The 13,491-nt window shown below is 51.4% G+C and overlaps 1 long non-coding RNA gene across 2 annotated transcripts in view; it reads right to left on the bottom strand.

The window, feature by feature from the left end:
- Positions 1–419: 419 nt before the first annotated feature.
- The window catches only part of LOC144284029 (uncharacterized), an 87,665-nt gene continuing 74,593 nt past the window's right edge, over positions 420–13,491 (bottom strand). For both annotated transcript variants that reach the window (XR_013352504.1, XR_013352505.1), the window contains one exon: positions 420–554. This is a non-coding gene — a long non-coding RNA (uncharacterized LOC144284029). The remainder of the gene's footprint in view (positions 555–13,491) is intronic.

The following is a 13,491-nucleotide window of genomic DNA, read 5'->3' as shown; positions in this document are numbered from 1 at the left end:
ACAGTGCTGAGGCCAGGCAGGCATGATTCCAAGGGCTTGCAAACGTCCATGGACAAACAAGGCCCTCCACCCTGGTGCAGATTCCAATCAGCGACGCTGCCTGGAGAAGCTGGTCACATGGGAGAAAGGCCCAGGGGGAGGGCAGGTTACACCTGAGGAAGCCCCGGCCCTGCCCGCTCAGGTGCTGCAAGTCCAATCAGAAAGGCCAGGGGGCCCGGCCCCACCCTGGGTCACCATAGCAAACGGCGGCCTAGACACTGAACCCTGGGCCCCCGTCTCCTTGCCTTTAAAAATAGGGGGAGGACCAGATCTCGCTCAAGAATTCTATGATGGTGATTACATCTTGATTTTTAAGAAAAAAAAAAATTCTGGAATTAGCAGAAAAAACAAGTCTAGATAGCCGTTCATTTTGGCTCCATTTACAAGTTGCAATTGTGTTTATTTTTCTTGTTTCGGTGATGAAAGCTCAGTCTGGGTTTGCAGATCTTCATTTGTATTCAAACCTGGTCTTACGTCTCATCTAGGAGCCATAGGTACACCCGTGGGCCTGAGATCTGGAAAAAAACCGAAAGCCACCCACATTAGTTACCGAGTCCTGGAACTCGGGTGGAGGGACCGGCAGGTGGACGAGCCCCAGGAGAGGCATCTGCTCTTCAGGAAGTGACCTCGTCAGGGAGGCGCTCTCCAGGCGCTAACTGGCTAGACCAGAGTCATCATCGGATAGGAAGATGGTCAGGGGAAGAAAGGGACAGAGAGGGAAGGGACCAGACGCTGCAGGCGTGGGGAGGGGGTGCTGAGCTTTCTCCTGTGGTGCATATCGCCCGCTCTCATGCACTGCTCCATTTTTCTCTGCTTCTGCCCACAGTTGTAAACTTAAAGCTCCCTTCGAAGCAGCAAAGATGCAGGGTGACTGTTAAGGAGAGTCCCAAACACATCCAAGGTCCACGGTCTTTATCTGGTGTGACTGGGACAGGTGAGGCCTCAAGCAGCAGGTATGGGCTCAGTCCAGGCAGGTGGGGGATTGGAATTCATGAGGCCCTCTGGCAGGTATCAGGGCGCAGTTGTAAAGAGATAATTCAGGCACTGAAGGATGGAAGTTCAAAGCCAGTGACACAGAGAGAAATCTGAGATACCGAGTTCAAAGTCGACAGCAGCAAGAACAAATTGCCCTGCGTCTGGAGCTGTGAATGAGGGCTCCTTGCAAGGCTCCGCCCGCATCTCAGGGCAGGGCGGGGCTGCGCGGGAGGTGCAGGCTGGCTTTGAAGTGTCCCCCACCCCCACCCCCACAGATGACTGCGAGGGCGCGGACCGGGCAGGCCGGGCGCGGGAGGAGACGGCATCAAAGACCAACTTGCGGGCTCCACCGTTTGCTCAGGGTGGGGCCTATCTCCAGTTACAGCCGCATAATCCACTGTGTTCACCACTGTTTGCTTAGGTTTAACGCGGAGTTAGAATTCTGGTTTTGTTTCTCACTTAGGAAGGAAAAAAAATAGCTTTGTGCAGAGAGGTTACTGAATAAAACTTTGAGGACTCTGTTGGCCCCCATAGGATGACTTTTGCCTTGCAATCTGATCCCTGGCAGGTTACTGTTGGTGGATAGAATTTCCAGGGGACTGGAAGACATCTCGGAAGACATTCTCGCTCAGTAGTAACCTGCCCTGGTAACCACAGAGGCGCTCCCCCACCCCAAGCCAGGCTGCAAGCTCAGAGTTTGGGGCGGCCCCATGGCCACAGTGTCCTTTTGTTCTCCCAGGAAACACGGAAGAGTGCCTGCCACCAACAAGGCATTGTGTCGGCCCCAGGCCGGAGAAAGACACCCCACAGGACCTTGAGCGTCGTGAAACTCCATGGAGAACTGTGCCCGTCCAGTTCTCAGACTTCTTCGCAGTGTGCTGAATGCTACCCACTTAGTTAAACAGAAAAGCCAAAGCCCTGAACTAGAACATGGAGAGTAAATAGTGTGGGCCAGGGCCGGCCCCAGGAAGACACAGTTCAACACCACCAGGCAGTCTGCAGAGCGCTTCTCCTGAGGGGTGGTTGGCACCACGCCACCTGCAGTAAGAGAGGTGAGTCCCACAGAGGGACGTCTGGGGCCCACATGAGTGCCGGGCACCCCAAACACAGGCACACATCCAGAGCCTGGGACAGCGTGTGTTCCCACTCACTCCCCCAGTGAGACCAGTGAAGACCGCTCCTCGTGGAGCGACTTCATGTCTGGACTTCCACACAAGCGTACCACCAAGCTAGAGCATCCGGTGTGAGTCCTTCATCTTCCCATCCAGACCCTGGTGCTCACATGAGACTCAAGTCCTTGCAGAAGGATGGGCCACCATTCCCCAAAATGAGGGGCTATCTCACACCAGTGATCTCACTCCCTGTATTATTTATAGTAAAGTAAACCATATAGTTACGTGAAAGAGAACTCGAGATGCTCTAGTGTGTGATGCATACGGCACATCCTCTCTCCACAAGTGTTTGTCGACCGTGTCCTAATCTATCTGCCATGGAGTCAGGAAATGACAGGAAGACAGAAAAATCACAGAAACAGCTCCTGTCCCCAGACGCTCTGCTAATCGAGGTAAGAAGCAAGGTGTATTCCCACAAAGAAATGTGGTGACATGCCCGCGTGGCTCACAACTGGCAAACCTCGTAAGGTTTCCAAGAGGAGGGGAATCGACACAGGTTGCAACGAGGAGGGAAGGAAGACCGCCTAGAAGGAGGTTCCAGGTGCTCCTGGGAGACTTGGGGGTTACAGCAGGTGGGGCTGACGTGGGGGAGGTAGAGAAGACCTGGTTTTCCTCATGATGCAATCTAGAACAGGAAAAGAGCTAGAGCAAGGATGGGAGGGTGTGGGGAGGGCTCGTCTGGGGCGGGGAGGGGTTGGGGCCTCAGGGAGGATGCAGATGCATCCTCAGAGGAGGATGCTCTCAGAGGAGCAGCAGCCTGTGCAGGCACCACCACAGCCCAGCACACGGCCCCATCCATCCCACACCACCGGCCCCACCACTCTCAGGCTGCAGGGAACTTCAGGTACATCCTTGGCTGCTCACATAATCGAGCTCACATAATTGAGCACCAGTGAGTACCAGCGGGGCACAGAGACGTCACACAGAAGCCACTGCCACCAGGCAGACTTGGGCTCTAGGGACACGGGACGAGGGAGCAGAGACAGGAAGGAAATGGGTGCAAAGACAGAAGGGGAACAAATGCAGTGGGTCATCCGAGTCAGCCTTTTTCTGGCCGCTGCTGCATGACAGGTCACCATTCCAATGCTGTGTCCTACGGTTCCCTGAGCTTGCTCAGGATTTTGCCAGAAATGCACAAGTTAGAGCCCAGCCCGTCCTAGTCTTGTGTGCAGAGACAACCTGTGTTGTATTCGCATCTGCAAACTGGCACCCCTCCCACAGATGTCTCAGCAGAGGAGCGCCTTCCTCAATGCCCCGGGCTCCTCCTGGAGGGCATCCTTCCCTCTTGGCCGACACCTAATCCATCAGTGACACACACAGCTTCACTCCCAGAGCACAGCCGCTCCACGGCCATGCTCACGGCCATGCCTCCTGGGGGCCTGCATGCCTCTGCCCTAGGCCCTGTGACCTTGTGCCAAAGAGAAGCCAAGTCACCAAACCACAGAAGACAACCAGTGTCATTGGGGATGCGGAGACGTTAGAACCCTGTGTGCTGCTGGTGGGAAGGCAGGGGGAGCTGCTACTGCGGAAAAACCGCACTATGGCCCCTCACAGGACCGAGCATGGCTATCCCGCTTCTAGGTGTGCACAGAAGAGAGCAGGGACTTGCACGGATCTGTGCACAGCCACACGCACAGCAGCGTCATTCCCAGGAGCCAAGAGGTGGATGTCACGCACATCGACGGGTTGTTTAAGCGCATTGTGTTTACTCAAGAGAACAGAGTATCACAGGCTTAAAAAGGAGGGAAATCCTGACACCCGCTCGGCAACGACACCGATGAACCTTGCGAGCATCACGCTGGGTGAGGCGAGCCAGTCGCCAAGGGGCAGATGCTACTGGGTCACCCTGGCTCGAGAGCCCTGCAGTGGATAGACTCACAGGGTGGGGAGCACAGATGCAAAGACAAAGGGGGAACAAAGCAACGGGTCGGGGCATCGGGTTTGCCAGATGAGAGAGTCCCAGGCTGGCGGCTGTGACGGTTGCACAAGGTGAACCGGTTCCATGTCAGCGTTTCCTTGAAGGTGATTAAACAGGCAAAGTTCATCTTAGGTGTATTTTACCACAATAAAAAATAAAAAATAAAGGGGAGAAGGCAGACTAAAGGTTTTCAAACACGGCCTCGACCTGCTTGCCAGCCCCCAGGTCTCCCAGGCAGTCCTGGCTCTTAGGCCCCCAGACACATCCTGCTGGTCCCCAGGGCCTGGTCGCCTGCAGCTGCAGGGCTGCTCCGTGGGCCCCAGGCGCTGACACAGCCCCTCGGGCTCCTCTCCGCAGTACATGCCCCCATCAGACCGAACACGGATTTCTCTTGTTTGCTCCTTTACCGTCTGTCTCCTGAAATGAGAACATACGTTCTGTGTTCTGTGAGGGACAGATTTCTCCTCTTGTATCCCAAACACGCAGAACGGAGCCTGGTGCACAGGAAGCGGGCGATCCCTGACTCTCACATCTGCTGCGTGAATGAATAAAGGAATGTGTCGAGGTTAATTAAGTCAATGGGAGAACGAGCATGTTCTTTGAAATATTAGCGTTTTCTAAAACTCTGAATCCGTGTATATTGACATTTTCCTTTGTGTGAAGGTAACATTGTTTAAGAGAAATCCAGGAACGCGTAGGTGGCTCAGTGGTTGAGCACCTGCCTTCAGTTCAGGACATGATCCTGGAGTTCCCGGATCAAGTCCCACATCGGGCTCCCTGCATGAAGCCTGCTTCTCCCTCTGCCTGTGTCTCTGCCTCTCTCTGTGTCTCTCATGAATAAATAAATAAAATAGTTTAGATAGATAGATAGATGATAGATAGATAGATAGATAGATAGATAGATAGATAGATAGAAATCCATGCTTCTGATATGTATAGAAAGCACAAAAAAAAAACCATAAATATCAGACAGAAAGTGGGTTTCTGAGCCTGTTAGCCATATTTGCTAGAAATCACTGCATCACCACGACTGTGTCACAAATGCACGTGAGCCTAAGTACACGCGTGTGCGTGTGCAGGTTAAGGAGGCTTTAACAAATTCAGCAGTAAGAAGTGGCTGTAAGAACCACATCTTCACTCTACATTTTCCCCACAGGTTATTTTTGTGACAAAACTGCCGACTCTGGTGGCTGCACTCCATCTCACAGGTTTCCGTAAGCTGAACTGAAGAACCGCATTTTTGAAGCTCTGCACACATTTGAAAGCCCCTCTTGAAAATGCCGATAATATTCAAACAAATAGCTGGATGTTTGGGAAGAGAATAGCATTCTTTTCCCCGGCAGCATTTTCTCCTAAACCTCAGCTGTCAACACGGGCGACGACCCCGCCTATCAGATGTCGCGGCCGTACCTGAGTCCCCTCGCCCACCAGCCACTTAAAATACTTCATTTCCTTTTAATCAGAATAAGCTCCGATTATCTCCCTGCAAACCGAGGCTGTTGTTTTCCCGGTGTGAACTGTCTGAAGCCGCAGCTGGGGCTGCCTCTGTTGTCTGCGGCCTGGGAGAGGCTGCTCCGTCCCTGCCGATCGTATGTGAGATACAGATACAGCTTCACATAGACAACAGAGGAAATAGTTTGTAGCTTCAGGGAACACCACGAGTTCAAAAAAAAAAAAAAGAAAGAAAACAAAAAATACAAAAGAGCAGCACCTTTTTTGCCCAGAAAGGAATAGCTTCTGGGTGTTTTGCTTCCTTGGGCTTCATTCTAAATCGATGGTGAATAAAACACCAGCTGGCTCCCTCTCGGGAGCACAGGTATGTATCTGGGCAACTGAAGCAAATTTGGAAACAGAAAAAATAAGGTTCTCGATCAATGGAGAGTCATGGCGTGCATAAATGGCTTCTGTACTTAGGTAAACTGGAAGCAAGAGGAGAACACTTCCTGCCAAATCCTCCAGAAAAAAACATTTCTCTCAAATTATTTTCAAAGGGAGCAAAGCTCCTATTGCCTCCATAACCTGATTATGTGAGAACATAAGGACAGCCGCTCTGGGCTGGCGCCTTGGTCCCCGCAGCCCTGAGACACCGGAGGGACAGAGAGCCACGGTTTCCTCCCTGAGATCAACCCCAGGGTCCTGGCAGACACTTGCCCCTGGGCTCCACAGCAGCCAGGGACCCATCAGCTCCCCACTGTCGTCTGTGACTCTTGATGGAGTTTAGCATCACCCCCGGGAGAAGGCTTTCTCTTGGTCTGCAGGGATAGTTCCTTTTTCTGTCATCTACCCAACATGTGTTTACTTGGGGGAGATGATTTCTAGGAGCTAGAATCCCATGTAAGAATACTAGGGTTTTTAGGATAGATTCTTGTTTGCCAGGACGCCTGGGTGGCTCAGCAGTTGAGCACCTGCCTTTGGCTCAGGGTGTGATCCTGGAGACCCGGGATCAAGTCCCGCATCGGGCTCCCTGCATGGAGCCTGCTTCTCCCTCTGCCTCTCTCTGAGTCTCTCATGAATAAATAAATAAAATCTAAAAAAAAAAAAAAAATTCTTATTTGCCCTGCGAGCCTCCCTGCCTCATCCACAGCCTCGGGTGGATTTCCCTGACTTTGGTCCTTTCAGTGGGGCTCACACACCCGACCGTGCTTTTTCTCATCACACCACCTGTGTTATTGGAGGGGCAGGAACAAGGTTCATCTTCAGGTGAAACCTGTGGGTGATTCATTGGCACAACACCTGTGCTGATTCAATGTCGGCAAAGAAGTAGAAGAAAACTCTAACCCAGTGAGGAAATCCACCAGCTATGTTGTGCATTATCGTGACAAAGTTCTCGCCAAGAAGAGCAGATCAACCGAGCGACAGCTTTTCCTATGTCGTACCATTGAGACAAACATCCGCGAGCATAATGTCTTCCCCGAAGCTGCATCTCGGCAGCTCACTTGTTAGTACAGAGCTTTGGCTACGGCTCCTCGTTGAAATGAGTGTTTTTCAAGATTTTTTGTCACATCACTAATAACTTCACTGAAGGATCACATGTCTTTACTTCAAATAAAGCATTCAACCATGTAGCTAGCGTCTTGTTGACCTCACTCACAAACAACCTCCGACAGTTCAGTAGAAAGTCTAATTGTGTATCTCATGTCTTTACTCATGAAATACTTTGTGTGTTGTTAATTATCTCTCCACGGCTGTACAAGTAAGGAATATAAAAAGGTGTGTTTACATCTCTGAAATTATTTCATGAAAATACATGTGAACAAGGGCATGCACACAGACATGGGCTTTTTGCATATTATCTAATCGCAAAATAAAATGATTGGCTCTCGACTTTGGTGCAGTTGTCCCACATGAGAAATCCTACTACGCGGTCGGCTCAAGGCAGTGAGCTCACATCTGCAGATCAAATGGCTTGGTTAGGTCATTTAAATATATAAATACTAAAGGTGGGTGCACCGTTACCCAGTCAGCCTTGCCAAGTTGTCCTCACTCCATGTCGTGCGGGATGCAGTTTACGGGGCCTTGAGAGCATCTGCTCTTCATATGTCCCAACCTGGGATGGTCGGGGTCCTTGAAGAGGCCGGAGCCTGGGGGACGTCGAACACCAGTGACGGCAGGACAGAGGGGCCGCGAAACTCAGCAACGCATCCTCATGCATATGTTCTCTCATGTACTCCCTGGCGCTAAACCACTAACCCGCACTCCCCAAGCACGTCTTATGCACCTCGTGCTTGGCTGTCCTATGTTTAAGCTCAGGGAGGTCGTCCCAGTCTTTGCATCGTGTACACGGCAGGTGGGGGGACCCACCCTTATATTTGCCCAATTCTGTCATGTGACTTATGAACGTCGCTTGGAAAATTGACAGAAGAATCCTGGCCAGACCAGTATGTGGGGCAAAGACCATGCAAAACAGGCTCGACTTAAAAATAAATAGAGATAGATAGAGCAGCAAGCTGAAGTCTGTGCCAAGCGAGCTCAGACCCGTGGGGACCTCCCCCTGCTGCATACCGGACACGTCACCTCCGAGGTCCACGAAGCAGCTTTCGATCCCTCAGCTGGCTTTCCATATTTTCGTTTCAGAGTTTTATCAGTGTTAAGGTCTTTAGTCCCAAAGGAAAAAAAATACCACTGGATATACACATTTAAGTTTGTCAAGCATTGATTTGGCTTTCACTTGGCTTTTTACCCCACGGGAAGTGTCCGAATAAGTTCATTACCACATCAGTAAAGAAATACACACTGGATTCCATTAGATTTTTCTTTCTGAACCTGAGCCGCCTTTGAGTCCTTTCCCTGCATTGTCCTCACCTGGGCTGCGGGGTGGGCCATGGGGGACAAAGGATGCACCCCACAGCCTCAAAAATCGAAGCTTTATTTATCTTGGGAGTGATAAAGTCAGAGTTCTTTCACCGTCCAGAAATCATTTCAATGTTTTTAAAAAAAATTACTGGAAGTATGGAAAGCTCATCTTTATAAAAATTATTATACCTTTAGTTTGCTTCCTGTGAGAAGGTCAGAGGGCCTAGATCCAATTAATGGTAAAAATCTACTTCAGTGCACGACATAATTTAGTAGTGACTACATTTTATTATTCCCACAGTCTCGGAGACAAAAGCTACTACTGTGTTACATTATCCAAGCCTGTTCAGAGACTCACTACGTGGACTGAATCTCCGCACACACAGTGAGAGCAAATTCTGTGGTTTCTCTCATAGAATTTTGTTAACGGCAAATAGGTGCAGCGGCCTCATCTAGAAGCCGAGGGGTGACGCGGGCTGATCCCTCAGTCCCTATTCTCAATTAAAATGACTTATCTCGAACCCCGAGCAAGAAAAAAGAGTGCCGAGAAAATACCTTCCTTTCTCTCTGTTCCAGGGGTAGCTTTTGTGTGTCTTTGTTGTTTGTACCTCTGGAGTTGAAGTGGGTTTTCCTGCCTGGAATGGTTGGAATTCCTCAAGTGGCCGGAGACAGGGGACGCCGGGCATCACTGTTGGCAGAACTCTGCAAAGCTCAGCGACAAACCGCCGGTCCTGCCACTCCCTCCAGCTCGCAGACCAGATGACAGTGAATAACAAAGCGCCACCCCCAAGGACGGGTCATGCTCTGGGGATGACCAAGCATTTCTGCCACGGACCGGCCAGCGCGGGCTGCTCGCTAGCAGGGGCTGCCTGGTTTCTCAGACTCTCGCCCCAAGGCTGGTGGGAGCATGACATGGTCACACCCATGCCAGGGACCGGGTCAACCACCTGATGGTCAGAGGAGCCACCGGGCCCAAGGGCTCAGGTAGGGTGAAACCCTGGGGGTGGCAGGTGATGTGCTCAGTTGCCACGGCCTGGCCGCTTGGTGAGCCCGACACACATGGTGTGGATGCCTGGAGGGCACGAGGGTGGGCAGCCGTGAGAGGGGCCCCTGGGATCTTTGTGAGTCCTGTCACACCCTCAGCGAAGGGGACACTCTGACGCGGTATGGCCGTGTTGCTCCCCACGGAGCAGCCGCAGGCAGGTAACCAGGGAGCTGCGTGCCCCCAATGCCCGACAGCCTCCCCACGTGCACAGCCCTTCCCGGCCTTCCTAGAGGACCATGAGCGTCCCCAACCATTCTCTTCTGGACGGGACACAGGACCCCACAGCACCCGACTCAGGTGCCTCCCCCGAGGACAACAGGACCACGTGTGTCCAGGGCCACCTTTCTGTGAGAGACATTCTCAAACCCTGGAGTCCGTGATGGGCAACAGTGCATGGCCATGGGGACAGGCGCGGGGGTGGGGTATGACACATGGTGGGCCTCTGCGTCCCTCCCCGGCAACAGAAGGGCGCACCGGCCAACAATGCTGTAAACACAAGATGAACGCATTCCTCCTTCGTGACACAGGGCCATCCCTTTCCTCTCTCTCCCCATGGAGAAGAAGTCAGCTTTCTTCACCATCAGCCATCACATCCCGTCCTGGAGCCAGGACAAGGCATGTGCCACTCCTGTCAGTTTCACAGACCAACACCCGTGTCCTGGAGGCCTGAGGGGACAGGGACAGCACACAGAGAGCCAAGGCCCGCGGGGGACGCAGACAGGCAGGCACAGAACCTCTGCCTCTTTCATCTGTACTTGTCTTTGGTTCTGGCCCGGCCTGTTATCTGCTTACAGACGAAGGGAGCTAATATTAATTAAGAACAACTCCAACTTCTTTACGTATCTTATCTTCACAGGCGTAGAGGAAGGGATCAGGGAATGCCCAAGGTCCCGGAGCCAGCAGTGGCATGGCTCAGCCAGAGTATCTAGGGCAGGGACCCTGTGCTGCAAGGCAAGACACTACCTGGTACAAACATGGAGTGCATGGAACCAGTACCCGGTGACTGAGATAGTCAATGCCAAATAATATATTTTTTAAGTTTTTATTTATTTATTCATGAGAAACACACACAGAGAGAGGCAGAGACATAGACAGAGGGAGAAGCAGGCTCCCTAGGGGGGCCCATTGCAGGACTTGATCCCAGGACCCCAGGATTACACCCTGAGCTAAAGACAGATGCTCAACCACTGAGTCACCCAGGTGTCCTTTAAAAAAAAAAAGGATTTTATTTATTTAATGCTAAATAATCTAATAAAGAACTGACACCCCTCCTTTGAGAAACACAGGCCTCTCTTCCATGGGTGGGGGGTAGGGGGCCCACCGGATATTAAAGTGTTAAAGACTTAATGAACACACAAGCTTACCTAATATTCCCATCATGGAACCCAACACCATTGGATTGAAGTATATTTTTCTTGACTATTAATTCCAGGGCTTGTCTACAATTTTAAAAACGATCAGTAGAGACCCTGCCCTTAACTAGCTGTGGAATGCAGTCATGTGGGTGCAGGGTAGCCCGGAACCCACACCAGGGAGATGTCCTTGTCATCAACATCCATGGCACCCACAGGAGCTTGTCTCCATCAGCTACCGTTCCCGGGGGTGCAAGCTGCACTCCTCCTCCCCAAAGGCAGAGCTATCCATCTAACCCGGACTTGGAATTTCAAAAGTAAAAGTGCTGAGACGGGAAGAAATGCAGACAATGAGAATGTCTCCCAAGACAGGCTCTGTTCACCGATGCTTGACTGATCCCTTCACACCCAGGGAAGGGAGGGTCCCACAGGACCTTGATGCATTCACTCCTCCCCTCCTGCCCTGCACCTTCGAGACATCTTCCCAAATATCCCCTAAGTCTGCTCCATCCTCTGTCCATGCAGCCCCCAGTGCAGCCATTCAACATCTCATGAACGAATTCATCTTTCCTCACTTAGATCTGTCTGCTGAGCACAATACATCTGACGCATAGTAGGTGCTCATTAAACACGCTCCAAAGAAATGGCCAAGTGAAGGCAATTACCTCCTGACCCACTTCCCTCTGGCATCCCTGCTAGCGGACTTTCTGAAGCTCTCATCCGTCTTAAGAACTGAGGGGTGAGAAATATTCTTCTCTGAGAAAGAATAGGCACTTCTTAATCTCAAAATAAATGTTCAGCAAAAGGAATATTTTTGTAAAAATAAAGGATAACCTGAGAGAACACACCATAGAACTGTAATTTTGACAACGGAATCTGCTCTGTTTGTTTGAAGCGTCGGCAGTATATATTACTCCGCATTAGCTGCCATGATAAATAGTGTTTTCAGATTCACACACATCAATTACAGCGTTCCTGGGCATTCAGACGTCTTTTCCTGTTCCATTTTGTACACAGTTCCTCTCAGGCTTCAAATCAACGCCTCTGAAATATTTATTCATTAATTGTAAATCCACGGTGGCTGTTCTTCACTTTAATAATTCTTGTGAAAACCAGGGAAACCAAATTTGCCTTCAGCAGAACATATTCATCAGACCAAATGACATAGGGTTTTGTTGTCCATCCAGATAGAAAGGACACTGGTAACATCAGAGGTCAAGGTAAATCTTAAACATGTTTTCTAAATTGGTTTGTCGCTGAGAGAGCTACAACTCCATAAGCAATCCCAATCTTCTGTGCCACACGTTATTCGGGGCCTCTATTCCTCCGCTAAAAATAAGTCACTAACATTTTAGCGTAAGTCACTCTTAGTAAACGACTTTTCTACGAGTAGATAGGAAGGATAAAAAGAAAAACGAGGAGGCAATGAGGCAAAAGCATCAGAGTTTTGCACTTAAAGACGCCCTCTCTCCTGCCTGCTTTGAAAATCAATATTGGGGAGGAAAGAGTCTTTCTGCTGGGACTGATGAGAACGGAGACTGGGGAAAAATATATAAATCCTAAATACCACCTTTGAGTTCCCACAGTTGGAAACACCATGCAAAAATCTAGTGAACTCTAGGACACTAGAAGCCCTAATTCCCAAATCCCATTTTTAAGATGGTAAATTAATGTTTTTAAGGGCCTGCGACAGGGCGCCACCTGGTGCCTGCACAGAGAAAGGTCGTTGCAGCAAAGGCACCGGCTCGTCGTCCCCTTTGTTAGCTCAAGTGACAAAAAAGTAGAAGCACAACAGTTGTCTGTCATCACGTTCGGTCCCAAAGGGCTGCCGAAAACAAACACGGACTGGAGATAAACGTGGAAATTATTCATCGTTTGGCCAAAACGATGTTGCTGTGGGAGAGAGTCCGTTCCGCTCTGCTAATGTCAACCCTGAGTTCCCGCCGTAAAGCAACCTCCTGTCCTCTTTCCACGTGGATGTATTTTTAAAACGATAAAAGCACTTCCCAAGTGAACATGCCAGAGGGACGTCCTTGTCATCAACAGCCGCAGCGCCCACGGGAGCTTGTCTCCAAGCTCCGGCCCGGGGCGCAGGCCGCGCTCCTCCTCCCGCAGGCAGAACCGTCCATCTAACCCGCACTTGGAATTTCAAACACACTCTGGGAAAGAAGAGTGTCGGGAGCTCAGAGTGGAGTTTACTTTTCCTTCCCAGCATAGAAGCTCCGTCTGCGAACGGGACCCGCAAGGAGCGTGCCCTGCAAGCTTCCCTTCGCGGCCGCCCAGGCTCATCCCACCCCAGCGACACGGTCTGGCCACCGAGGCCGGGCCGACCCCGCGGATGGCGGCGAGTCTCTGCGTGTTCAAAGCCGTCGGCGAGCACAGAAGCTTCCCTCCGCCCGTCTGACCGCGTTGCTGACTTCTCCCTGACCGGGTCTCTAGGCACCCGGCTGCCAGGCTACCTGTCCTCCGCACACGCGTGGCTTGCGGGGCAGCATCCACTGAACCCCTCCACGTGAGCCCCCCACGGCAATGGGACCTGCACAAGAGGTGGCTGCAGATCTGTCACGCACGTCCCGAACGTTCCCCGCTCCCCAGTCTGGTCCTCAGGGCCCCTGCTCGAGGCCTGCCTCCTCCCTGAGAGCCCTCAGCAGTCTCTCCCACCTTCCCCGTGAGTGTGGCGACCTCCCACACCAGCTG

Source organism: Canis aureus, chromosome 15 (genome assembly GCF_053574225.1).
Source record: "Canis aureus isolate CA01 chromosome 15, VMU_Caureus_v.1.0, whole genome shotgun sequence".
Taxonomy (NCBI): domain Eukaryota; kingdom Metazoa; phylum Chordata; class Mammalia; order Carnivora; family Canidae; genus Canis; species Canis aureus.
Note: the sequence above shows the minus strand (reverse complement) of the source record. Positions and strands in the feature narration are given on the sequence as shown.